Consider the following 21,234-nt stretch of genomic DNA (forward strand, 5'->3'; position numbering starts at 1 on the left):
GAACATCAACTATTCAAAGTACCCATTGTCTTGTTTTTTTCTAAATTTTTAAATCCTCGCAAGTGTGAACAACACGTTACTATCTCTCATATATCAAAGAGCCGATTGTTGAGATAAGGGATTGATAGAAAGTTAAAGTTTTTATACATCGTTGCCAATTGTACTACCAATAAGGCAGTGCTATATAAAAAGGAGTAGGAGCAGGTTGAAAGGAACAAAATTAAAATATGCAATTACATATAAAGAGTAAATATAGTTGAAATTCTTTTTCACAGGAATATTTGGAAAAGTATCGGACCTAAAGGTCCAAGTTGGTATAATTACTGCCTCGCATATTTGTACCTACTTTGCAAGGATAACAATATCGTTTGAAGAATTATATATTACTATAATTTCAGTAATGATCAGTTTTTGTATGTTTCATTTTTTAATCATCACTTGATTGATAATTTATAACTAGTTCGCTAATTAGTCGTACCATGAGTCCATTTTATGAATAATTAATTGGATGGAAATTTAGTTTTGTTTATGATATGCATAAAAACTCAATTATTTTTAACCTTTCTCATGTAAAAGCTTGTTTTGTCACATTGACGCAAATAACCGCCTGTAATATTAATAAAATAATAATTAATTGATCCTATAACTGTCCTCAAACTGTTTAATAATTTTGTATAATGTATCGAATCTTCACACAATTCTATACTTCAAAATTGATATCCATTATTGATATTCCAACAATATAAAATGTAAAAAGGATCGAAAGTAACAATATAGGTAGGCCGAACACACTGAATTAAATATAAATATAAAATACCATTTCTAGGGTATCACGAAAAAACGTTGCTTCTAACAAAGGCACTACCATCAAAATTTCTATTGGTTTGAAAACTCGTGAACATTCAACTCTACATTATTCATATGAGACGTATTGTATATTATACGTGACAATATTGATTAGATCATTGCCCTCGTAATAAAAGAATTTTTATATATAAAATTGCTTAAATTTCGGCCCAATATTCAGTGTTTAACAAAATATAACTTGACTTTTACAACTCTCATACGTGATGCGGTCCTTGAGTTCTTAGCAGAATGTAGAAAGAAATATTATGAATTAAAAAAATGTGACCAATTTCCATTATATTCTCCCCTTAGTTCCACACACTTTTCAAAACCTCTAACTAAGGCTTCTATTCCAGTAAAAAAAGATGACGCATCTTTAGAGTTAAAATGTTATATATACCGCCTGTTTAATTTCATCGTTGCTGTTAATCTTTCACCCCTTAACTTGGCCTTCACCTTTGCAAACAAGAATTGGCTGAACGAGCCAGATCAGGGCTATATGGTGGGTGTCCAATCTTTGTGAAGCCACATGAAGCAAGTGCACACCTCGGCTCACTTTTCCGCGCCTCCTTTCGATAACTTTATGACGCAACTGCCTTAGTAATATGGCAGAGTAATATGCCAAGCTTACGATTGTATTTGATTCCTTTGAGTCAATCAAAAAGATACCCTCGCAGTCCCAAAACATTGTAGTCATCAATTTTTTGGTGCTTTTCGTTACCTTTTTGGCATTTTCATTACCTTTTCAATGTCGGATCGTACTAAAATACCATAGTTTCATAACCGGTTACAATTGATCGGATTACACTTTCTTGGTCCTCACGGCAAAGCTCTAAAAATCGCACGGAATATTCTATTCGACACTGATTTTGCACAGTGCTGAGAATTCCACGTTGCACAAATTTCTGTCAGATTTAAATGCTCATATGAAATCCTTACTACACTGTTTTGGTAATGCCGGTCTGTGCTGCAATTTTGTTTGTTTCCAGGCGCCGCCGCCGGTCACATAGAAAAATTTCTTCTATCAATTTAATGTTTTCTGCAGTAGTCATCGTCACAGGATGTGCACGTGTGTCGTCTTCTAATGATTCTCGTTTCCAGAGAAACAATTTAGACCAATTATGAATTGTTGAAAATGATACATATAAGTCACCGTAAACAGCCTCCATTCTGTTTTTTATTTGGTTGGTGTTAATCCTTCTTCAGTAAAAAATTGAGCAAAACTCAATTTCAGACATTTTTCAAGACAACTTGACTAGATTGTTCTTGGAACTATACTATAACAAAAATTGATCCAAGCAGCAAGTTGAAACTTTGTGAAAAGCTTGTTGAGACTTGTTATTGATGCTTGCATTAAGATTTTTGTGAACGCACTTTATTTACAATATGGCTAAAAACTGCTGTACCTATATGAAGTAATGAATTCATCATTCATTATCAAATCACAAATAAAATCAACAGTAACATAAAAACAGAATGGTATACAAAACCCATTTTGTTCTCAAGATATTATTAATGTAAAGATCAGTGATAATTAGGTAGAATGTGGAAGGTATCCAACTATCAGAAGCTAAATTCACATGAACAGCCATTGATGAAGCAGAAACTACAATATTTCGAAAAAATGATATAACATTTGTAAGAGAATAAACGAATATTATAATCAATTAACAAACAAAATATATTTACATCAAAATATGAAACACGAATAGTCACCATAAATACAAGGATTTCTTAGCTGTTATCAAAGTAACGTTAAAGAAACAAGCCACAATATGCTGCGGACAACTTTTATTGGATTTTGGAAGACCAAGACCCGCACTCTCAATTCTCTCATACTAATTCCCAATCCACAATCCTAACCTAACCTAACCACAACGTATCTCGCATGACGATTTTATTCAATCGACGTGTGTTTGATACGTTTTTCTACGGCTTTTATGCATTTCATGTAGGAAAAAATATAGACCACATTTTAATAACACCAGTTTTTGACAGTGTTAGAGAATGTGACTTAATCATATCAAGCTCATTGATCCAGTTTTGCCGTGGCAATATATGTAGTGATGGAAAATAATTGCAGAAAAGACTGCACTCTCCAATAAACCGAAAACATCGTTGATCGCACTCATAAGAGAAAATGTTTTGGTTGAGGTTATGTTCAATAATGAACAGTTTACACGGAAAATTTCAATAATAACAAGAAACGGTCAGAGTAGGGCAAATATGTAAATATCAACTCTCGTATTCTTGTAATTTGGATAGAATTTTCTAACATTCTGATAATAATTTTTGTTTTTGATAGACTATTTGATATTTGGAAAACATATTTTTATGAGTTCTCCCATGAAGAAACAAAGGAACCAATGGTACACACGAAAAGCTTAACAAAAAAAATCTCGTAATCATAACATATCCTTTTTATTTGCCGTTACAAATTATAGTCTCACTTCTTTTGGTTCTTTATAATTATAATGCGTTTAAGGTGTAACTCGTAATCTTCATCTTCTGCCAAAAATTTCATTCGAAATTAATGATTATAATTAACAACGCCCCGTGTTATTAGAAAACTGACTGGTTCCGTGGAACACAAATTAAAAAGACTGGGTATCGAATCGTTTAAAATCAGTACGGTACTTTCGGGGAAAAATAAGGGCAACCTAAATTAAAGTTAAAGAGTACTGGGGATGAAATTGTCTGTTTAATGAGTTTACTCATTAAAACAACTGTTAAAAATCCACTCTCTTCCTTTTTGTTGATTTTCCAACCAATAAAGTATATGAAACTGTAATATTACAGTCTCAACTTGATTGTAATTTGTTATTCAATGACCATATGATTATGACATGTATCAAAGAAACCAAAATAACACATTAGAACGTCTTTTTTATTCTACATCTATAAGAAAAACAATGTTTCGGAACTCAATCAAATGTGGCGAACAAACCAATTACTATCAAATAAGATAATCGATTCTCTAGGATTTGTGTTGAGCTATTTCTAATGTTATGTTGATGTGGCAATGTGTCCTATAATTACCAAAAAACAATTGTTAATAATTATTAAAAGAAAAAAAATTTTTAGACCTACGTCTACGTGACTTGACCTAATAAAACGAGATGAAACCAGGTGCATGATTCACCCTTCTTCAAGAATGTGGCGGCAAAGGTGAAGAATTTTACCTCAGAATAATACGGAACTGTAGTATCTGGACCTTAAATTCGTCTATCGTGAGGCCAAATCTTCCCCGTCGCATATTTTAGGGTAATTTTCAAGCGAGATTATTCATTTCTCTACCTGTACACGAGGGCCAGCTAGACAAGACAAACATGACGAGTCAAACTGGTTATACGAGGTAAATTATCTTACAAATTGGTTGAACGTTGTCGGGTTCAAAATCCAATAAGTGTTTTTTAGTTTTCTAAATTCAAAGACCTTTGTACCATTAAAAAATACATGATGACGATATTTGCATACATTCGTGTAGTAGTTATATCCTGGTTATATCCGAGTAAGTATACATTTTAAATATTTATAACAAAACTACAAATAAAGTTACGTTTTTGACTGCGGTTCGTTTGGTTGACATAAAATGTCATTTTGAGTTGTTTGCTTATTTGTGGTAAAGGTGAAGGATTCTTTGTAATTCATTTCCGATCTTGAATAATTATGGATTAAGTATTTATTTTAAACTTCTATTTATAATCTAAGTACTTGGAGCATTATCAAGTTCAATCTAAACTTGGTTTTGCATTTTCACCACATTCTATCGAACTTACTCGGTTAGCTTGTTTGTTTATATAAAGTTTCTTCAAAAAACTTTCACTAACTTTTAATCAATCTATTGAGTAACAAAAATTTAAAAAATTTTTTTTTACTTGTTGTAGTATCTGTATTTGAGCATAACGAAGACCTGTTCTTTGAGGCGGTACACTTTTTTGTCAAAAAATAATAAATAAACTTGTCTTCCATGTAATTTATTGTTTATACGCATTCTGTTTATATAAGGACATTTTTAGTAGACCGCTATTTTCATTTTAGATAAATTTTTGCATTGGAATACCTCATACGCAGTTTGGATCATCAATTATTATCAGAATATAGTTGATTATGAAAGTATTTTCATGTCTTATCTTATTACTAATCTTATTGTCGGCTGTGTTATGCCTTTAACCGTACTTGTAAATCTGTGAAGTGTCTCCAAATATACCATTTCCGTTAAATTACAAAGTAAATATACACAACTTCAAAGTACTTAGTTAAGTATGTCGTCCTACTTTTATGTCGTAAGATTTCAGAATTTCACACATTGTTCTCACCTTTTTTTTTCCAAATAGAATCCGTTTATTTTTTAGGCATTCTATAATCTTAAGTAAGAAAACTAGTTAACTTGCATATACGTACAATCGGCACATACTTATGGCACAAAAGGAATTTAGAAATTTAGAAGATTGGATAATCTTGTTTGTTGGAAATAACATGCCTATCTAGAAAGTATCGGTATGGTTTCTTGGAATGTTTAAGTAATCTTGAGTTCATTACATTCTTGAATACAAATAAACATAACGAACTGATCGAGTGTTAAAAGGAAAAAACATCTTCGGGCAATATTTGAAACAAGTAGTAAACAAATTTTAAAGTTCTAATGAAAACCATCACGAAGCGTTCAACGTTAATTGAAAACTAGAAATCATACATGAATTTTGTTAGAATAGGTCTGTCAACGTAATTCATCAACTCAAAATCATACTTCTATAAAAAAAATAACTGATTGCATCGCTGAAATTATGAATAGAACAAAAGCAATCTGACTTTTTCTACTTTATACTGGAAACAACCAGAACGTTTCCTCTAAACATTTAATAAGAAGTTTTGTGAATTACTAACTCTTTAGTTAACACTGAATTTTTCATATAAATAGTACAAAAGAAAAAAATCGAAATGCACCTAACTATTGAAAACGGAATCAATTTAATATAGATAAGATATTCAACAAGTTTGATCTTTATTGGATTATTATATTGTAGATGTAAAAGTGAAAAAGATTAATGTGATGTGTCAGATGTCTGTACTATGGAAATCCAAAATATTAATATTTTCTGAAAAATAACGATTTCAAAAGTGAAATTTGTTGAGAAGACTATCGTGTTTCCAGTGTGTCGCGTAAAACATGGATCTCATTATGTTTGTAGTTTATAGAAAACTGGCAAATTTGTAGGAGCTTAGAAGGCTTGTGTGAACCTTTAAAAGTGTAAATTATTCACGACGAGAAACGCTTGGGACGTCAATCGGCCTCAAAAGGAAGTGAACATTTGTAAAAAGTGGACAAACTTGTCACAATTACTATGAATGAAAGTTCTATGGTTACAATTCTGACACAAAGATTTTCAATGGAAAAACACTGACACATCTAGCACTAGGAAGGCACGTTAATCAAGCAAAACAACAAAGTAATTGTTATCCTTGTTTTCGATTGTGAGTGCCTAGTACGAGCAGAGTGCGTTCGAACAACTGTAAGTTCCGATTTTTGATAATTGCTAAAAGGGAAAGGTTTAGAAACCATTTTTGACATTAAGAATACCCCGTTTCATAAATGACTTCACCGTTGGGTGAAGTGCATCGCTAGCCAAAGGCACTGTTTCTAATAAAATAATCCACTGTATGTTTTGATCTCATCTAGTCTATAAAAATAATGTCTCCATTGTTATAGTGGACTAGCTTCAAAAATACAAACACGATCTACGCCATTATAATACAACCGACAATTACCGACTGATGCTATACCGAATATATACCAGGACGGTAAGACAATAAACTATTGCTACTAACAAAGTCTTCTAAACAGTAAACTCTTTAGTCTTTACTAAAAAACATTAAAAGTATGTTCAACTTACATGTAGCTTCCTGATCTACTCAATTCTTGTTATGAGTTCTTAGTGTTCTGAACAGTCAAACCTGGAAAAACATATGATTGAACATTTGTTATAGATAATAGAGAGTCAAAATGAACGTATTAAATATTTTTAATCGATTCTTTATATTTTCAAAGTTGAAGTAAAAGTATGATAAATTCAAATTCCAAACATCTCCATGAAATATATTGAATCATCACCATATGGAGTCTAGAGTCTAAGGTTTAGATATTTGATATTCTTTATAAATCATCATGTACTACACCCTATATATATATATATATATATATATATATATATATATATATATTAAAAATAATTCCCTCCTCGTTTTTTATTTAGGATTGGAATGTTATAACGACTTCTCAGAGTAGCTGGTCATCAGCATATTTTATTCAAATTCTAGGTATCTCTCATACATTGGTTACTGGATAATGAATTCTTGGAATATTTATATACACATACTAAGTTTTTGATTGTAATACAGACACAATCAGCAGTTACGATGGCACCGGATATTCAAAATTAAATTAAAAAGTCTTCGTGCAATTTAACACATTACATCGATTGCCTCCATACTAATGTATAATCCAACCCAATTAAACACATGTGTTCAAATCCAGAATAAGATCTGAAAATATTTTAGGTAAGTAGAGCACGATAGATAATATTTCATTGGAAAACTGAGAAAAATCAATCAATCATGTAATTAAAATTGAAGGTTCCTACCTAAATGCAAATGTTGCTATTAACCACTTGGTTATTAACCTAAATACAGTGATAATTAAATAATTATGGAATAAATGTTAATATATATTTCTGTATGTAATAAAAATTCAATACTATTGCTTTTTAATTTTACAATTCCATATTTAAATGTTTATTTCATTTATTTTATAATGAGTAATTAGCATATTAATTATACATGTAATATATTTAGCTATAACAACGGAGAAATTTTCTACCCAACGCCCTTTCGGTAATTAGTTATCAAATTTAGCCAATAATTCGTTAAATGTGGTACCTTTGAGTCAATTGCGAATCTCGAATGATCGAAAATGCTGATAATCGTTCACCGTATTTTTTGTTTAATGATTTCCGATCTAGTTTTTACAATCGATGAAATTATTAAGTGCATAAAGTAACCGATATTCAGGTACAGATAAAACATCTAATATCAAGGAAAGAGGAAAATATATAATCACTACAATTTGATAAAAAATCTGTGACAAATAGGAAATAAAAGTGCAGTAAACCATTCTAATTTCATGACTAACCTTTATCAACACCATTCACCATACCTACTCAAGATCAATAACATGTTTTTAATGGTACTCATGAATTTATATAATTTACTCGTTATGCTATTGTCAAGCGAAACTTTCTTGTGAACGCGAATTACTTATGCTTTTTATCCTTCAGTAGGAGGTCACGAAAAACATATGTAGATATATAAAATAATTTAATTTTGTGTAGGTACTTTCCCCATCTTTCTTAAGAAGTATACGGAAAAGTATATGTTTTTGATGAATGGAGCTTCTTTAACGTACATATAATAAAAGTACAACAATATAGCGACATTGCAAAAAAGATATATACATAACTTCTTTATATATGTATATTTTTTATAGATATTTCCTTCACATTCCTTTTCCATGGAAGTTTGGAGTCTATTATGATTCCTAAGTATTTATCTTGCTTTGATAGGCAAAGTTCTTGTCGATTCCATTTTGGTGCCGTCAACTTGTATTTTCTTGTGAACATTTCGACGTTTCTTTAAGTCAAAATATGATATCGACACTGACAATTTGCTTATTTATATTGATCTATAGATCACCTTCGTCATGAATATCAAAATAAGGATAAAATCAACTTAGAACTTTGTTCCAATAAGAAAAATTAATTTTTCCTTGGTTTCCACATCTCAAATATATTAAATTTATTAGAATTTACAAAATAGAGCTATAAATTTTACTTAAATTATTTAGATTTGTTTTATCTTTTATAGCTATAACACTTGAAATGGATCCTCCTATAGCACAACCATCAATTTGTTTGTATATTTCATTTTCATATTTGAAATATGTTGTTGTAAGTGTGAGTTCTATAGCGAATGGAAGATCTTGAGGAAACGGTTCTAAGCAAACTTGATATAAATATTCCATTCTTCTTCCGATATGTAGATGATTGCATTACTGCTGTAGCAAAGAATCAAATTGAAAACATAAGTAAAACCACCAAAAAACAAAAGAAGTAATATTATATATCAAGTGCCTTGTACTAATTGTGACGCTGTCTACATAGGGCAAACATCTCAGTATTTAGAAAATAGACTAAGAGGTCATCAATACGATAAAAATAGAATATGATAGAACTGCAGTAACGGACCATGAAGTATCAAAAAAACATAAATTCAATTATAAATATTCAAAAATTCTTAAAATGCGCGAAAAAGAGAATTTTTAGAAATGGTGCACATATTATGAGCGGTTTTTTATTGGGAATGTAGAATTTTATGAGTTTAAAATTTTTACAAGCATTAACAATATCAAAAATCACCGGAAATCTTAATTAATTAATTATTTCCCAGACAATGAATATATAAGTATTCGAAAGCTCGGAAAATATAAATGGGGTGAGAGGAGTTTGAATACTTGATACAATTGGTCGCAGAGGTGTGTCAGGTTTGTACAGTTTTGGTAGACCAAATTTATTTTAGTGGTTATGGCAATATGAATTTCCAATTTTTTCGCATCTGTTGGTGAAAAAAGAAATAATTTTTTCAAGATCGAATTAGATCTTTATTTTGTTTTTTATATAAATTCGTAGGGTCCCGTTTAATTTTTCTGTAAGTTGTCTTATCATTTAATAATTTCATAATTTTATTATTATTATTTTCTGATTTTGTTATAATAGTTATTTGTTCTATAAATTTCTTGGTTTTAGTTATATTTCCAGACTTTGTTTCGGTCTCTATAAAAATCTTTTGATAAAAAAATAAGACGATACGTCAAATTGTTACCTCTTATTTTGAACTGATTTCATAAAAAGACCTAAAATCAAGGTATGAGAAGTAAAAAGTCAAAGAAAATTATGTTTTACTTGCCAATTTGATGTCAGATGTGTTTTGACCATATTTGTACTAATCGGTTTTCGTCGTTATGTAGCCTTTTCCTTAACTTTCCGTTCAAATCTCTTATTACAAGGGCCAACCTCGCTTATTATTAAATTATCGATGATCTTATTTGGTTATGGAAACAATATTTATGAGGTATACTACACGATCAGATATTCCTCAGATGTGTTTTATATTTTTATTAATATTAACCCTATTCAGGCATAAGTTATCGAGTCAGAAAGTATATTTGATATCAGAATATCATCAACAATTCCAATACATTTAACTGACAGTAAGTCCATGTTAAGATTATGCGAACCAAATTAAAGTTATTTGTTAATGGCACCATAATAATTGCAATTATGGCTATTCTCAATGACTATACATGGCAGTAGTTTTATTCGCGGTACTTTTTAAATAATTAGTAGCAAAAACATTTCAAAGCTTTGAACTCAATTAGAGCAACTTTTAACTAGAGCAACCATAAATCAGTCGGCTTAACATGAATTGCTACATTATTGATTGAATTGTGACTACGCATTATGAGTAATATATTATGTGATGATACCGCCAAGTTTTTATCTTGAAGTAAAAGATTGCGCATTTGAAAACGGACCATAAACACTTGAAGAACGCAATAAATGTCAAAAATGACCTTGTATGCTTATAAAATCTGATTTTTTGGTAGTTCAAAAAAAGGTCCAGCAGGTGGGTTATATAGAATGTTTATTCAAGTATTTATTTTAATAGTATTTATTACAATATCATTTCTATATTTAATATCTATTTCAAGTTATAACATTTACAAAATTTCATTTTCTCATGAAATTGATCCAACTGGAATCAATGGATAGAGCACTGGATTTTGGGTCGGGAGATACTTGCTTTCCATTACATGTTGGATCCATATCGGTCATTTTTTATATCACAGCAAATTCTGAAAGAAATTTGACATCACAATGAAATTTTGAGAACTACTTTTGCAACGCTGTTCTATGTGATGAGCAGGAGGGAACGTTTCAACTGATGTAGTCAGTTAAGATAATCTCAACTTAAAACTTTTGTAGAAATAAAAAAGAAAACCGATTTTGGGAATTATTTTCGAGCATAAGCAGATATAAAATTATGCCACTTCTACTAAATTGAAAAAAAAGTAAAGATATGTTATTCTTCTTTCCACTGTAACTTTATCTTTGCCTGTATGAGCACGAATATTCTGAAACTGTTCCAAAAAACTCCTATAGACATGGTTTGTCCATGAACATAAATAAATTTTACAGAAGTATTCATAATTTCAAATATAAAGTTCAAAATTTTGATTTATGGATTGTGAAATAAATAATTGAGCCACGATGTTTGATAGTATGCATAAGTCCTTAAATATACAGATTAATGGTAACAAAATATACATGATTAATCAATATTTTGATTCTAGAATTGCAGTTGAGTACAACAAAAATTCCGTTTGAATTGCATGTACGATAATTCTCGAAATTTCAATGTATATTCAAACCAGCTAATTTCTACTGGATATAACCTTGAGAATATCATACATACATAATAAAAAATATCAGTCAGTAACTTGTCGATGCTTGTTTAAAACTTTAGAAGTCATGTAACTGACAACACAGCATTGATAACGCCGAAGGAAAAATAAACAATGCATAACTATAATTTGCATAATACGGGGCTGTGTAATAATTGGTTTAAGAAAATTAATTATTATAATGCTCAATATAAAGCGTCTTTTTAGGCGTAGAAGAATGTTTTCATATATTTTATCTCTTAAATTGTGTATACAGATATTTCCCTTCAATAGCAGTCTACTATTAAGTCTCATGAACAGCATCATTGATAGGTTAGTGAGGTTCACGGTTTTCATAATTTTCGGCATTTCTTCATAAAAATAGCTTCTTAGTATTGAACTTTAGTGCAAAATCCGTGTAAGGGAGTAACAATTATTAATCATCAAGAATATGTTGTACAACTAAATAAATATCATGGAAGAATTAACGCTCAAAAAAGTAATAAAAATCGAAAGTTCTTGTAGATCAAATTTGAAAATTGAGCGCGACGTCGGACACTGTGATCTATATCGTGTTTTGGGTTAGAATGTCTAATCTGCTGATATGTGATCTACTTGAATCCGAGTTATAGTTTCCGAAAAGTCCTGTGATACCAATTAAGCAATAGAAGAGACTGAATTGGATTAGGATCACAAAAATTGACCAACTGCTGGAAAAGCAACATTGAAAAAATTAGGCGCTTGGGTACAAAAGCATTGGGAAGCTGTCGGTAAAAGCACAGTTGGCACAAAGTCTAAAATTTAAAGTCACTATTGTTATTATATTTGAAGAATTGCTAAAATAAGAAATTGAAATTATAGAAATATTTCTTTTATAAAATACTTTTTCCCTGCGCATAAAAATGAGTGTTAGTGTATGTTCATTTGTTTCAAGATAAGAAATTGCAAAATTTGTTGGAGGAAAATAACAAAAAAATAAAATTAATTAGTTATTGAATCACTATCACGACATTAACTGATAAAAAATAATTCACTACATATTTATCATCAACTTATTTCCAAAAATAGACAGCTACAGAATATTATTTACTGGAGAGCATACAAAGAATTCATTTTGATTCTAAGAGGTATTTTATTCGATACTAAATAAATGAACAACGTATTTCGCTAAGGATAGTATCGTGATTATAGAGTTACCTTCGCAAATAATAATATTTTAGAAAAAAATGGAAACACCAAAGTGGATTAACTTCAACATATTTTCCAAGCTTTCGAATACTTATGTATCGTCTGGGAAATAATTAATTAAGATTGCCGGTGATTTTTGATATTATTAAAGTTTGTAAAAATTTTTAAACTCATGGAATTCAGAAATATGTCTATCAACGTCAATTTGATTATTAAATGCATTAATATATCAAAAGGTCTAAGAAATTTATATATAATATATATACGCTATCGCGGATTTTTTTTACTTTTTATCAGTGATAAAATTTCTATTTTTGTATTTAGCGTACAGGATACAGTATAAAATAGAATTTATTGTTTCAATTTTCGAATATCTCAATACTTTTGTTGTTTTTTTCATGTTTATTTCAATTATACCTGTTCTCTTATCTTGAATGCTTCTAAAAATTGATATAAAAGGAGGTAATTTCTACAATTTAACATATATCCTTCTACCAATAACTTAGTGAACTTATAATTTATTTTGAGGCCTCTACCTGTTCGACCTATATAAGGGTATATAAACATATGTTTTATCTATTATCAACTTTCTAATAACTTAGAAAGGTGTTAATATTGTGTGGAAGATTGACAGTGAAACCCCTTCAAAGTATCTTCTTATGTTTTGTAATTAAGATCCTTTTGTCCATTATTAAATCCAACACCAGTTGGCACAAAATATCATCTTTTCGTATGTCAGTTTGGATATTCGTGTATCACGTTCGCAAGTAATTGCAATTGTCGAAAATAATACTTTGGATAACATGCACAATTGACACGAAGCCTTTGAGGTTCTATTTGACTACTAGGCAAAACAGAAAGTGGAATAGAAATCACATTTTTCGATTTTCTATAATTATCTTAATACGTTAGCTGAAAATTCTACTACGTAGTTTATTGCAAATATCTCGGTTATTATTAAACATACTTCAAAATTATTCAAGACGATTTTATTGAAAATTTCAATCCCTGCATTCGTGTTGGTATTTTTTTTTTTCATATTTTTATGTATTTTCAATTTATCATCATTTTTAATGTGGTTTTTAATTGTTTTCATCCCCTCGAATTTAATACAACATTTTTTACATATATAACATTTAAAAATGTAGAAAAATCAAATTATATTAAAAATGAAAGCTTATCTTTGGGATAATAATTTGATTCCTCATTTTATTGAACTATCTGCAAGAATAAAGATAATATTTTTCGATGATCGAACTATCGATACAAAAAAGCACAATTAATGCTGCATGCTACTTGAAACTAGTTGAAACTAGTTGTTTTCGAAAGACGGTATACTTCAACACATATTTATTTAAAAAAATTAGACAACAACGCATGTTGCTTTTGACGTATTATTTCAATTGAAACTGAAACGCAAGAAGCATTCAGAAAAGCATGATTCAACAAGTATTTAGAGGTTCTCCACGAATAGACATAGGCTGAAAATGTGGGGGTGGTAACATTCACTTCCAATTTTTTTTCTTCCACTTTTGCAGTAATTCAATATCTAGAAACGAGTTGGAAAAGTTCTCTATGTAGACTGCTCCAGCCACATCCGCAAAGAGTTCAAAAAACTGAACTCTAAACTAAGCTTAACTGAATAAAGTGTAACCAATAACCGTTAAAAAAATTCTTGAAAATACAAGAAAAAACTACTCGCCTGAAACATGAAAACTTATCAATTTGAAAACTCAAAAATTAAGTAAACATCAAACATGTAGTAGAGACTACAGATATTAATAAATTATTTATTAATTTGTTACAATAATCAAATATTTATGAGGATTCCTAATTTTTATGGATTAGAATAATTCCAAGATTCTGCATTCAATGAATGCAGAATCATTTGATTAATGAACACACATAAAGCGTTTCTTTCATATGACATCCACTTGCTTGAACGTACTTTAAAATACTGTAAACACTAACAAGAGCAACGAGAAAAAAAATGAAAATAAACCAGAAAGTAAAATATCTATGTCACATTCTTACTTCAAAGAATGACTCGAAGATTTATAGGCGTAGCGATAAAACATTAGTTATTCCTATCTGCCATGAAACAGTATGCAGATGTGGAAGGGTTGAAAAATGCAATTTCACACTACCAGGACCGGTTTCAACAAAATTATAAGAATGTAAAGAACGAATTGTTAATAACAATTTACAAAATTATTATGATGTTTAGACACAATTTGAAATGGATTATTGTTAATTATAGTTAATTAACCATCGATTTATCCACTTCAAATTACTACAAAGTTTTATTTGTCAATTATCATGTTGTAAGAATGGTATATTTTAACAATAACTTTGTATTGAGTACTTTCCAAAGCCTTAGTTCCTGGTAGTGATAGATAGGATCTATACTTTTCAAAATGGAGTTTAATTGCTACCCATATCTTATGTGAACGTGTACAGGATATATTGAAGTTAAGCATTCAAAGTAAGATTAACATAGAATCGACAAGAAAATAACAACTATACAAGTTGAATCGTCATAAAAGTCGAATTTGACCAATGCGGCGGGGAGGCCACAAACAAGAAAAATGCTAGAAGATAGTTAATAATATTCCATAACATTTCGATAATTTCCTACAAGTTAACATAAATATTTTCACGTGTAAATGAATCGGATATTATTATACATTGAATTGAACTGATTCAATTGAACAATTCAATTTTTCTCATGTCCAAATTGACGTGACCTATATGATGAATGCGTTCGTATGAAATATTCAGTGCTTCAGATATCCGTTTTAGCCCAACTCGACGGTCTGATACAATCATGTCATGAACTGTATCGATATTTTCGGGGATTGGCACAGATACTGGCCTTCCCGATCGGTCATCATCTTCAATGGAAAATTTACCTCTTTTGAAGCTTGCAGTCCAATTTTTCCCGGTCGCATACGAAGGACATTGATCACCAAGGGTATTAAGCATATCTTCGTGAATCTGCTTACCTCTTAACCCTTTTAAATACAGGTACTTGATGATGACTCGATACTCCAATTTTTCGATTTTCACAATTCCTGTGGACATCTTTTTTCTTTTAATTTATTGCGTAACTCTGGTTTACTTTTTTGCTTTTTTGACGTGAAACTTTACACTGACACTTCTAATAAGTTATTGTTCGTTGCTATGGTAACGTAATATTTTGTTTTTGCATGGAACTGGTCTAGGCTAACTAGATATCAATATATCCTCGTATGTTATTTTCAAATTAGTTTAGTGAATATAACAAAACTTCTATGACGAACAACTGTTCTCAATTGACTATTTTACTGTCCTACCCTGATTCAACTAAACATTTGCGTTCCGATGCATATAGATAAGGGCTGTTCTGTTCTAGGTTTTTACCTTTTTGAACCGCTATGTACCCTACTTTGCATATTGCACATCATGAAAAGCAGGGACCAAAAAAAGATTTTGTTTCCTAACGATGGATACCATCGGTTGAAACGCGTAGACAATGAACGACGAGTGAAAAAAATTACGGAACCTCTTGCTGGGAATTGTGACTCGTATGCTAATTATTCTTGATTTAAAAAGGGAGAGTTTTACGCATTAAATACTGTAACGGGGATAAGTTCGATTCTATTTTTTTGTTAGCAAGCTATTATGATTTATAATTAGTTGATATATCACTGATAGACACTCTTAACTAGATACAGTTTCTCATTTACATTTTAAGTTTATTTCAATGTTTGGACTGCTTGCAGAAGTGTATTGTACTTAGATTACTCGATAAAATTCAAAAATTCAATCAAAAGTTATCTAAGTAATATAAAAAATCATCAGATGATAAGAGAAAAAATATAAAACTATTACAAGACCGTGATAAACCGCGGTAAATTTTTTTTATTCTAGTCTTTTTGAAATTTTTGAACTTGGCGGTGTAAAAAAACAGATGAAGTAAAAGCTTTCAGTTTTGCCTAGTAAATAAAAACATAATTTTATTACGAAAACTAATTTTATCTAAAGAGAAAACAAATCAAATAAAAAATAAGGCAAAACTGGCAATCAGGTTAAACAGGGAAATATCTAAAAATATGCTGTAGACGTTTCCAAACATACCTGTGAGCAAAAAGATATTTTGTTCTTAATTTTTCAAATACTATTCTAGTGAATTCAATATTTTCATAATTCGTAGCGGAAAAACTTCATTCTGCTTTATTTGTTTTTAGAATATATCTTATTGAGAAAGCTGCTCAAATAAATTTACAATTTACCATTTTATTTAATGTAGTCCCTGGATTTATTTGGAGACACCCTTTATAAACCTCAACTAACCCAGACAAAGATAAAGTGGACAGAACACTGGACGAATAGCTACCGTTTGTTATATGCAGCCTTTATATAAACCTTTTTTTATTCAGGTATATATTAACATCTTTATCATATTCATAAATATTTAATTTGTCTTCGAAGTTGGCCGCGTGTAATCATTCTACGTGAGAAAATGTTCTTTTAGTATCCCATTACATAAATATAGAAGGGTAAAGGTATAAAAGCTTGCCGAAGATGCCGAAGGTGATATTAACTATACATTTTTGTTTACTCCATTGCCAGGGCGATTTGAATAAAGGGTTCGATTTGCAATTCATGAACCACCGCCGCCTGATATTAACTCCAGGTGTTGCAAATTTTCGTTGGAGAGCTAAAGCGTTTTCATAATATGTTCGAAAATGTTAAAAAGTAAATATTCCTTTGATATTTACCCAACAAAATTGAAAAGTGAAAAGCAATATTCTACTATTATATTTCTAATCACTATCTTACTTTGATAAACTTTTTTGTTCAATTTTTTTTTTAATTTTTCTAAGCATTTCTCTCAAACTTATGAATTGACTGACGAGGTTCTGGTCTCACGGAGAAAACATGGGTATAATCATTCCAGTACTTTTCTAACATTTCGATCTATCCCTTAAAGAAAGATTTATATTTGTTGTTAAAAAAGAAGAAAAGTGCAAGTAAGATTTAATATATTGGGGAAGCTTTATTTTTGGTATACATAGTACATCTCCCATAAATTTTATCTAATGTCGCAATGACCAAATGTATTTAGTATCATCATGAATTTAACATAAAAAGTAGAAAAAGGAATTATCTTTTAAAATTAAAATTTCAAAAAATATTTTTATAGTTAATCAGAGTAAAATAATTCTCAATAATTTTTCTTCTAAAACTAATAATGCATTTCGGATTGAAACTAGTAAGAAATTATAATGATATTTATAGAGCTCCCACTCATTTCGAACAGTGATAGTAATTTTCTAGTCCGTCATTTTATCCTAATATTGAGATTTCTTGTTTACTTCTTAGTTTTATTTAATATAGCATCCTGTTTCTAACTGTAATTTGTTTGTTGAACCATATATGAATATCAGGTCGTCTTGTGAATCATTTCGCAAAATAAACCCTTTTACACTCAAGTAGTTCGAGTTGTGAACTTTTTGAACTTCAGTAGGTTGAAGCTGATTTCACGGGCTTACACTTTTCCAAAGAAACAAGTCTCGATAAATTGTTTTGGTTCTGGTTTTGAGCGTCTGCAGGCGAACTCAGTGTTCGTGAGCCACGTCTGTCTGTCGAGTAAGTCTTGAAAATGCTGCTCTAGGTGGAATTATGTTCGACAGCTCGGAAGAGCATCTGCCGTGGTAGTGTCCGTGAAATAAAGTCAGATCAGCGACCTCTCTTCTATGCTCTAGCTGCACAAGTTTCTGTTTACCTCTGGGTTACCTATAAGGGGAATTGCTTTCTACTGAATTGAGTCGAACATCCTCAGGGTATACTTGCGCGCCAAACAATACTCGAAATAATAACGAATCTGGGTATTGTAGAGGATTAGAAGCTGTTGCGGTGTATATAGCTTTTTGGTCTTGAAGAGGGCTCTATGTTTGTGTCAAATTGCTTTAGCTAATTTGGCCATCTGTCTATGCTAGGACTCATTGCTCCCATCCTTAACACCAACAAGTGAATTTACGGTGATGGTGGTATTTTATGTACAGAGAGGAGCAAATTCTGAGCTGCAGTGCCAGCCTTCTTTGTAAAAATGGCATTCTGGGTCTTTGCTGCATTCAACTCAAAAAAAGTTTATATGATTTTCGGTACTATGATTTGTGCGTCATTTGCGATAAGCAGCATTTTTGTTTTGACTGCTTTAGTATAGTTTTTATCAAACCATGGATTGTTTTCTGTAAAGATCTTAAAGGAATAAGGAATATAGGCTTCCATACCTACGAAAATTAATTCCGAAATCTCGTTTGCACATACTAAAGGGTCATAGGAATTGAAGCAAAAATCATTTCAAAGAAGCATAAAAAGGAAATCTTTTAGATGCTTGTCGATCCATAATGCCAAACTTTGCGTGGTCTAGGTGGATCCTGAGTTTGGATTTCGAGTTTACACGTTGCTGTTGGCTAAATCTTCAGCTTTTCAACCCTCATCGTCAGTTCTTTTGGAAAAATTAAACCAGCTGACGTGATGAACATTGAAGTCACCAACGATAACAATATCTGTGTTTGGATGGTTTGTTTGCAGGTAATCGATTTTATAGGCAAGGTTTGAGAATAACTGCCCGTAACGGGAATCGCTAAGAAGTCTGTATAGGAAGCAAAAGAGTTTTGTTGTTCTTTGAGTTATTTTTTTAAACCACATAACATCAAATTTTGAAGGCTCAAGATTCTATTCCAGCTAGAAATATATGTCGTCCCTAACAAAGACGACGTGTCGAAAATTATACCTGAATGGGGTGTGTAAGTCGTAACCCGGATATACAAGGTAAACCTTGGATGTTTTTGAGTTCACTTTTATTTCTGCTACGGCCAGAATATGAGGTTTCTTCGAGTTCCGATGTTGGTATGGTTAGGTTAGGTGTTAAGACCTCATATAGTCCATAAATCTACCTTAAAGGTATTTTTGCCTGATAGATCCTCCAGACCAGCTTCCACGCGGAGATCCGAATGGGATTCTATTTCAACTCCGGAATATTTTGGCCTAGAAGGTGCCATCATGCTGTTTTTTTTTTCTTTTTTCCTTACTCACTCCACCGATTTACTGGTCTCTGACTCTCAGGCCGCGTCCGCGGAAGAAAATCGTTAACCTGATGAAGATTATGGGACCAAATTATTGAATTAATGTATTTTCATTGGTCTTTAACATGTCCAAGGATTCCGTTACATGCTAGTCTGATGATCCCTGGAAGGAAATTGTAGAGAATTATGGAATTATTGTTATTCCCTTCGTTTCTTGATAAATGTGAGGAATTTCAAATCCATCTAATCAAAATGTGTTAAAAAGAGTGCGAATATTCGATAGTGTATACATTGCGTGTATTTTCATACACTAACAAGCGTTAATAATATATATCTCTCCTATGCTTAGTTGCAGGTATTTAGACGTAAATACTCAAATATTTAGTCATCAAAACTTTGGTTTAGGAGGTAAGAGACTCAATTATAGAAAATTTTGGTCTTGGAGGTTTTTAGTAATAGAACTCCAGTCGATTATGAGCGATCGTATAGATAGTGCTGAATTGGCATGAAACATTATTCGCTCATATTGATTCACATGTTCATTCATCAATTATAAAAATAAAGCAATGGTCGTGCGTCCGTCAGTGATGAATGTTGAGAAGGTCGGCCAAAATCCATTTTCTTTCCGCGAAATTTGTTTCGTATTAATTAGTCTGAATAAGACGCGTAGATGAAATATTCGACTACCAAAATTAGTTTATAGTTTGTCACTAGATTATCATTTTTTGGTCCCATAATAGAGAAAATAAATTTCAGAATAATCATTTTCCAACATTCAAAAACCAGCGCTGTTGAATGGAGGAAATCGCATCCGCAGGTACTCAAATAACTTACCAAAAAATTGCACAAAAGCCTTTGTATATTTCAATAAGATTAGTCACTTTAACCATTCTCATTCAATTTTCAGACAAAATTGCGGTCTTGTTAGCCAAACTCTCGATTTTCATAATAGAGAAATAATGAGTACAATAGATACAGTTAGGTATAGTGGTAACAATAAAAGCAGGAGTACACTTGTGACCCATTTCAGGTATTTCATCATTTGAAAAGAATGTTAGTGATTATTGCTCAAATATTTTCGGGGATATATACAATAGAAAATTGAACTTTTCGTTCTATTAATTCGGAAAAAAGTTATTTATATCACAAAAAGTAAATAGAGCTTGATGAATAACTGATACAATAGAACAATAATAGAAAAACTGCAAAGTAACGGTGATTAATTAAATTGAATTAAATCAAATCGAATAGTGAATTTTATTAGATTTGATGCAATTAATTGACGCAAGGTTCTTCGGTTTTTCACGATGATCGTTTAAAACATGCTATATAAAAAAACACTTTTCACAAAGTCTTTAGGTTGATGAATATTATCATACAACGCTCGTATCGTTTCGGCATAGAAAATCATTGCACTAATTCTTTTATAAGCGAGCATCCATATATTAGTCTGTAATTTGGAAAAAATTAAATATTAAATGCTAATTTTTTAAAAATGTTCAAACTGATTAGTATTTCCAATTGGTATATTACACTCAGCACAATAATGTTACACGGGGTTCCGATTTA

General features: G+C 30.8%; 1 long non-coding RNA gene across 4 annotated transcripts in view; it reads right to left on the reverse strand.

Moving 5' to 3' along the window:
* The window catches only part of LOC130901408 (uncharacterized), a 64,530-nt gene that overhangs the window by 23,386 nt on the left and 19,910 nt on the right, over window positions 1-21,234 (reverse strand). For 2 of the 4 annotated variants that reach the window (XR_009060279.1, XR_009060281.1), the window contains one exon: window positions 6,741-6,801. This is a non-coding gene — a long non-coding RNA (uncharacterized LOC130901408). Of the gene's footprint in view, window positions 1-1,158; window positions 6,802-10,596; window positions 10,814-21,234 lie in introns of those variants that run through there. The other 2 variants (XR_009060274.1, XR_009060275.1) reach the window with 2 other exon arrangements.

The sequence above is a fragment of the Diorhabda carinulata genome, chromosome 1 (assembly GCF_026250575.1).
Source record: "Diorhabda carinulata isolate Delta chromosome 1, icDioCari1.1, whole genome shotgun sequence".
Taxonomy (NCBI): domain Eukaryota; kingdom Metazoa; phylum Arthropoda; class Insecta; order Coleoptera; family Chrysomelidae; genus Diorhabda; species Diorhabda carinulata.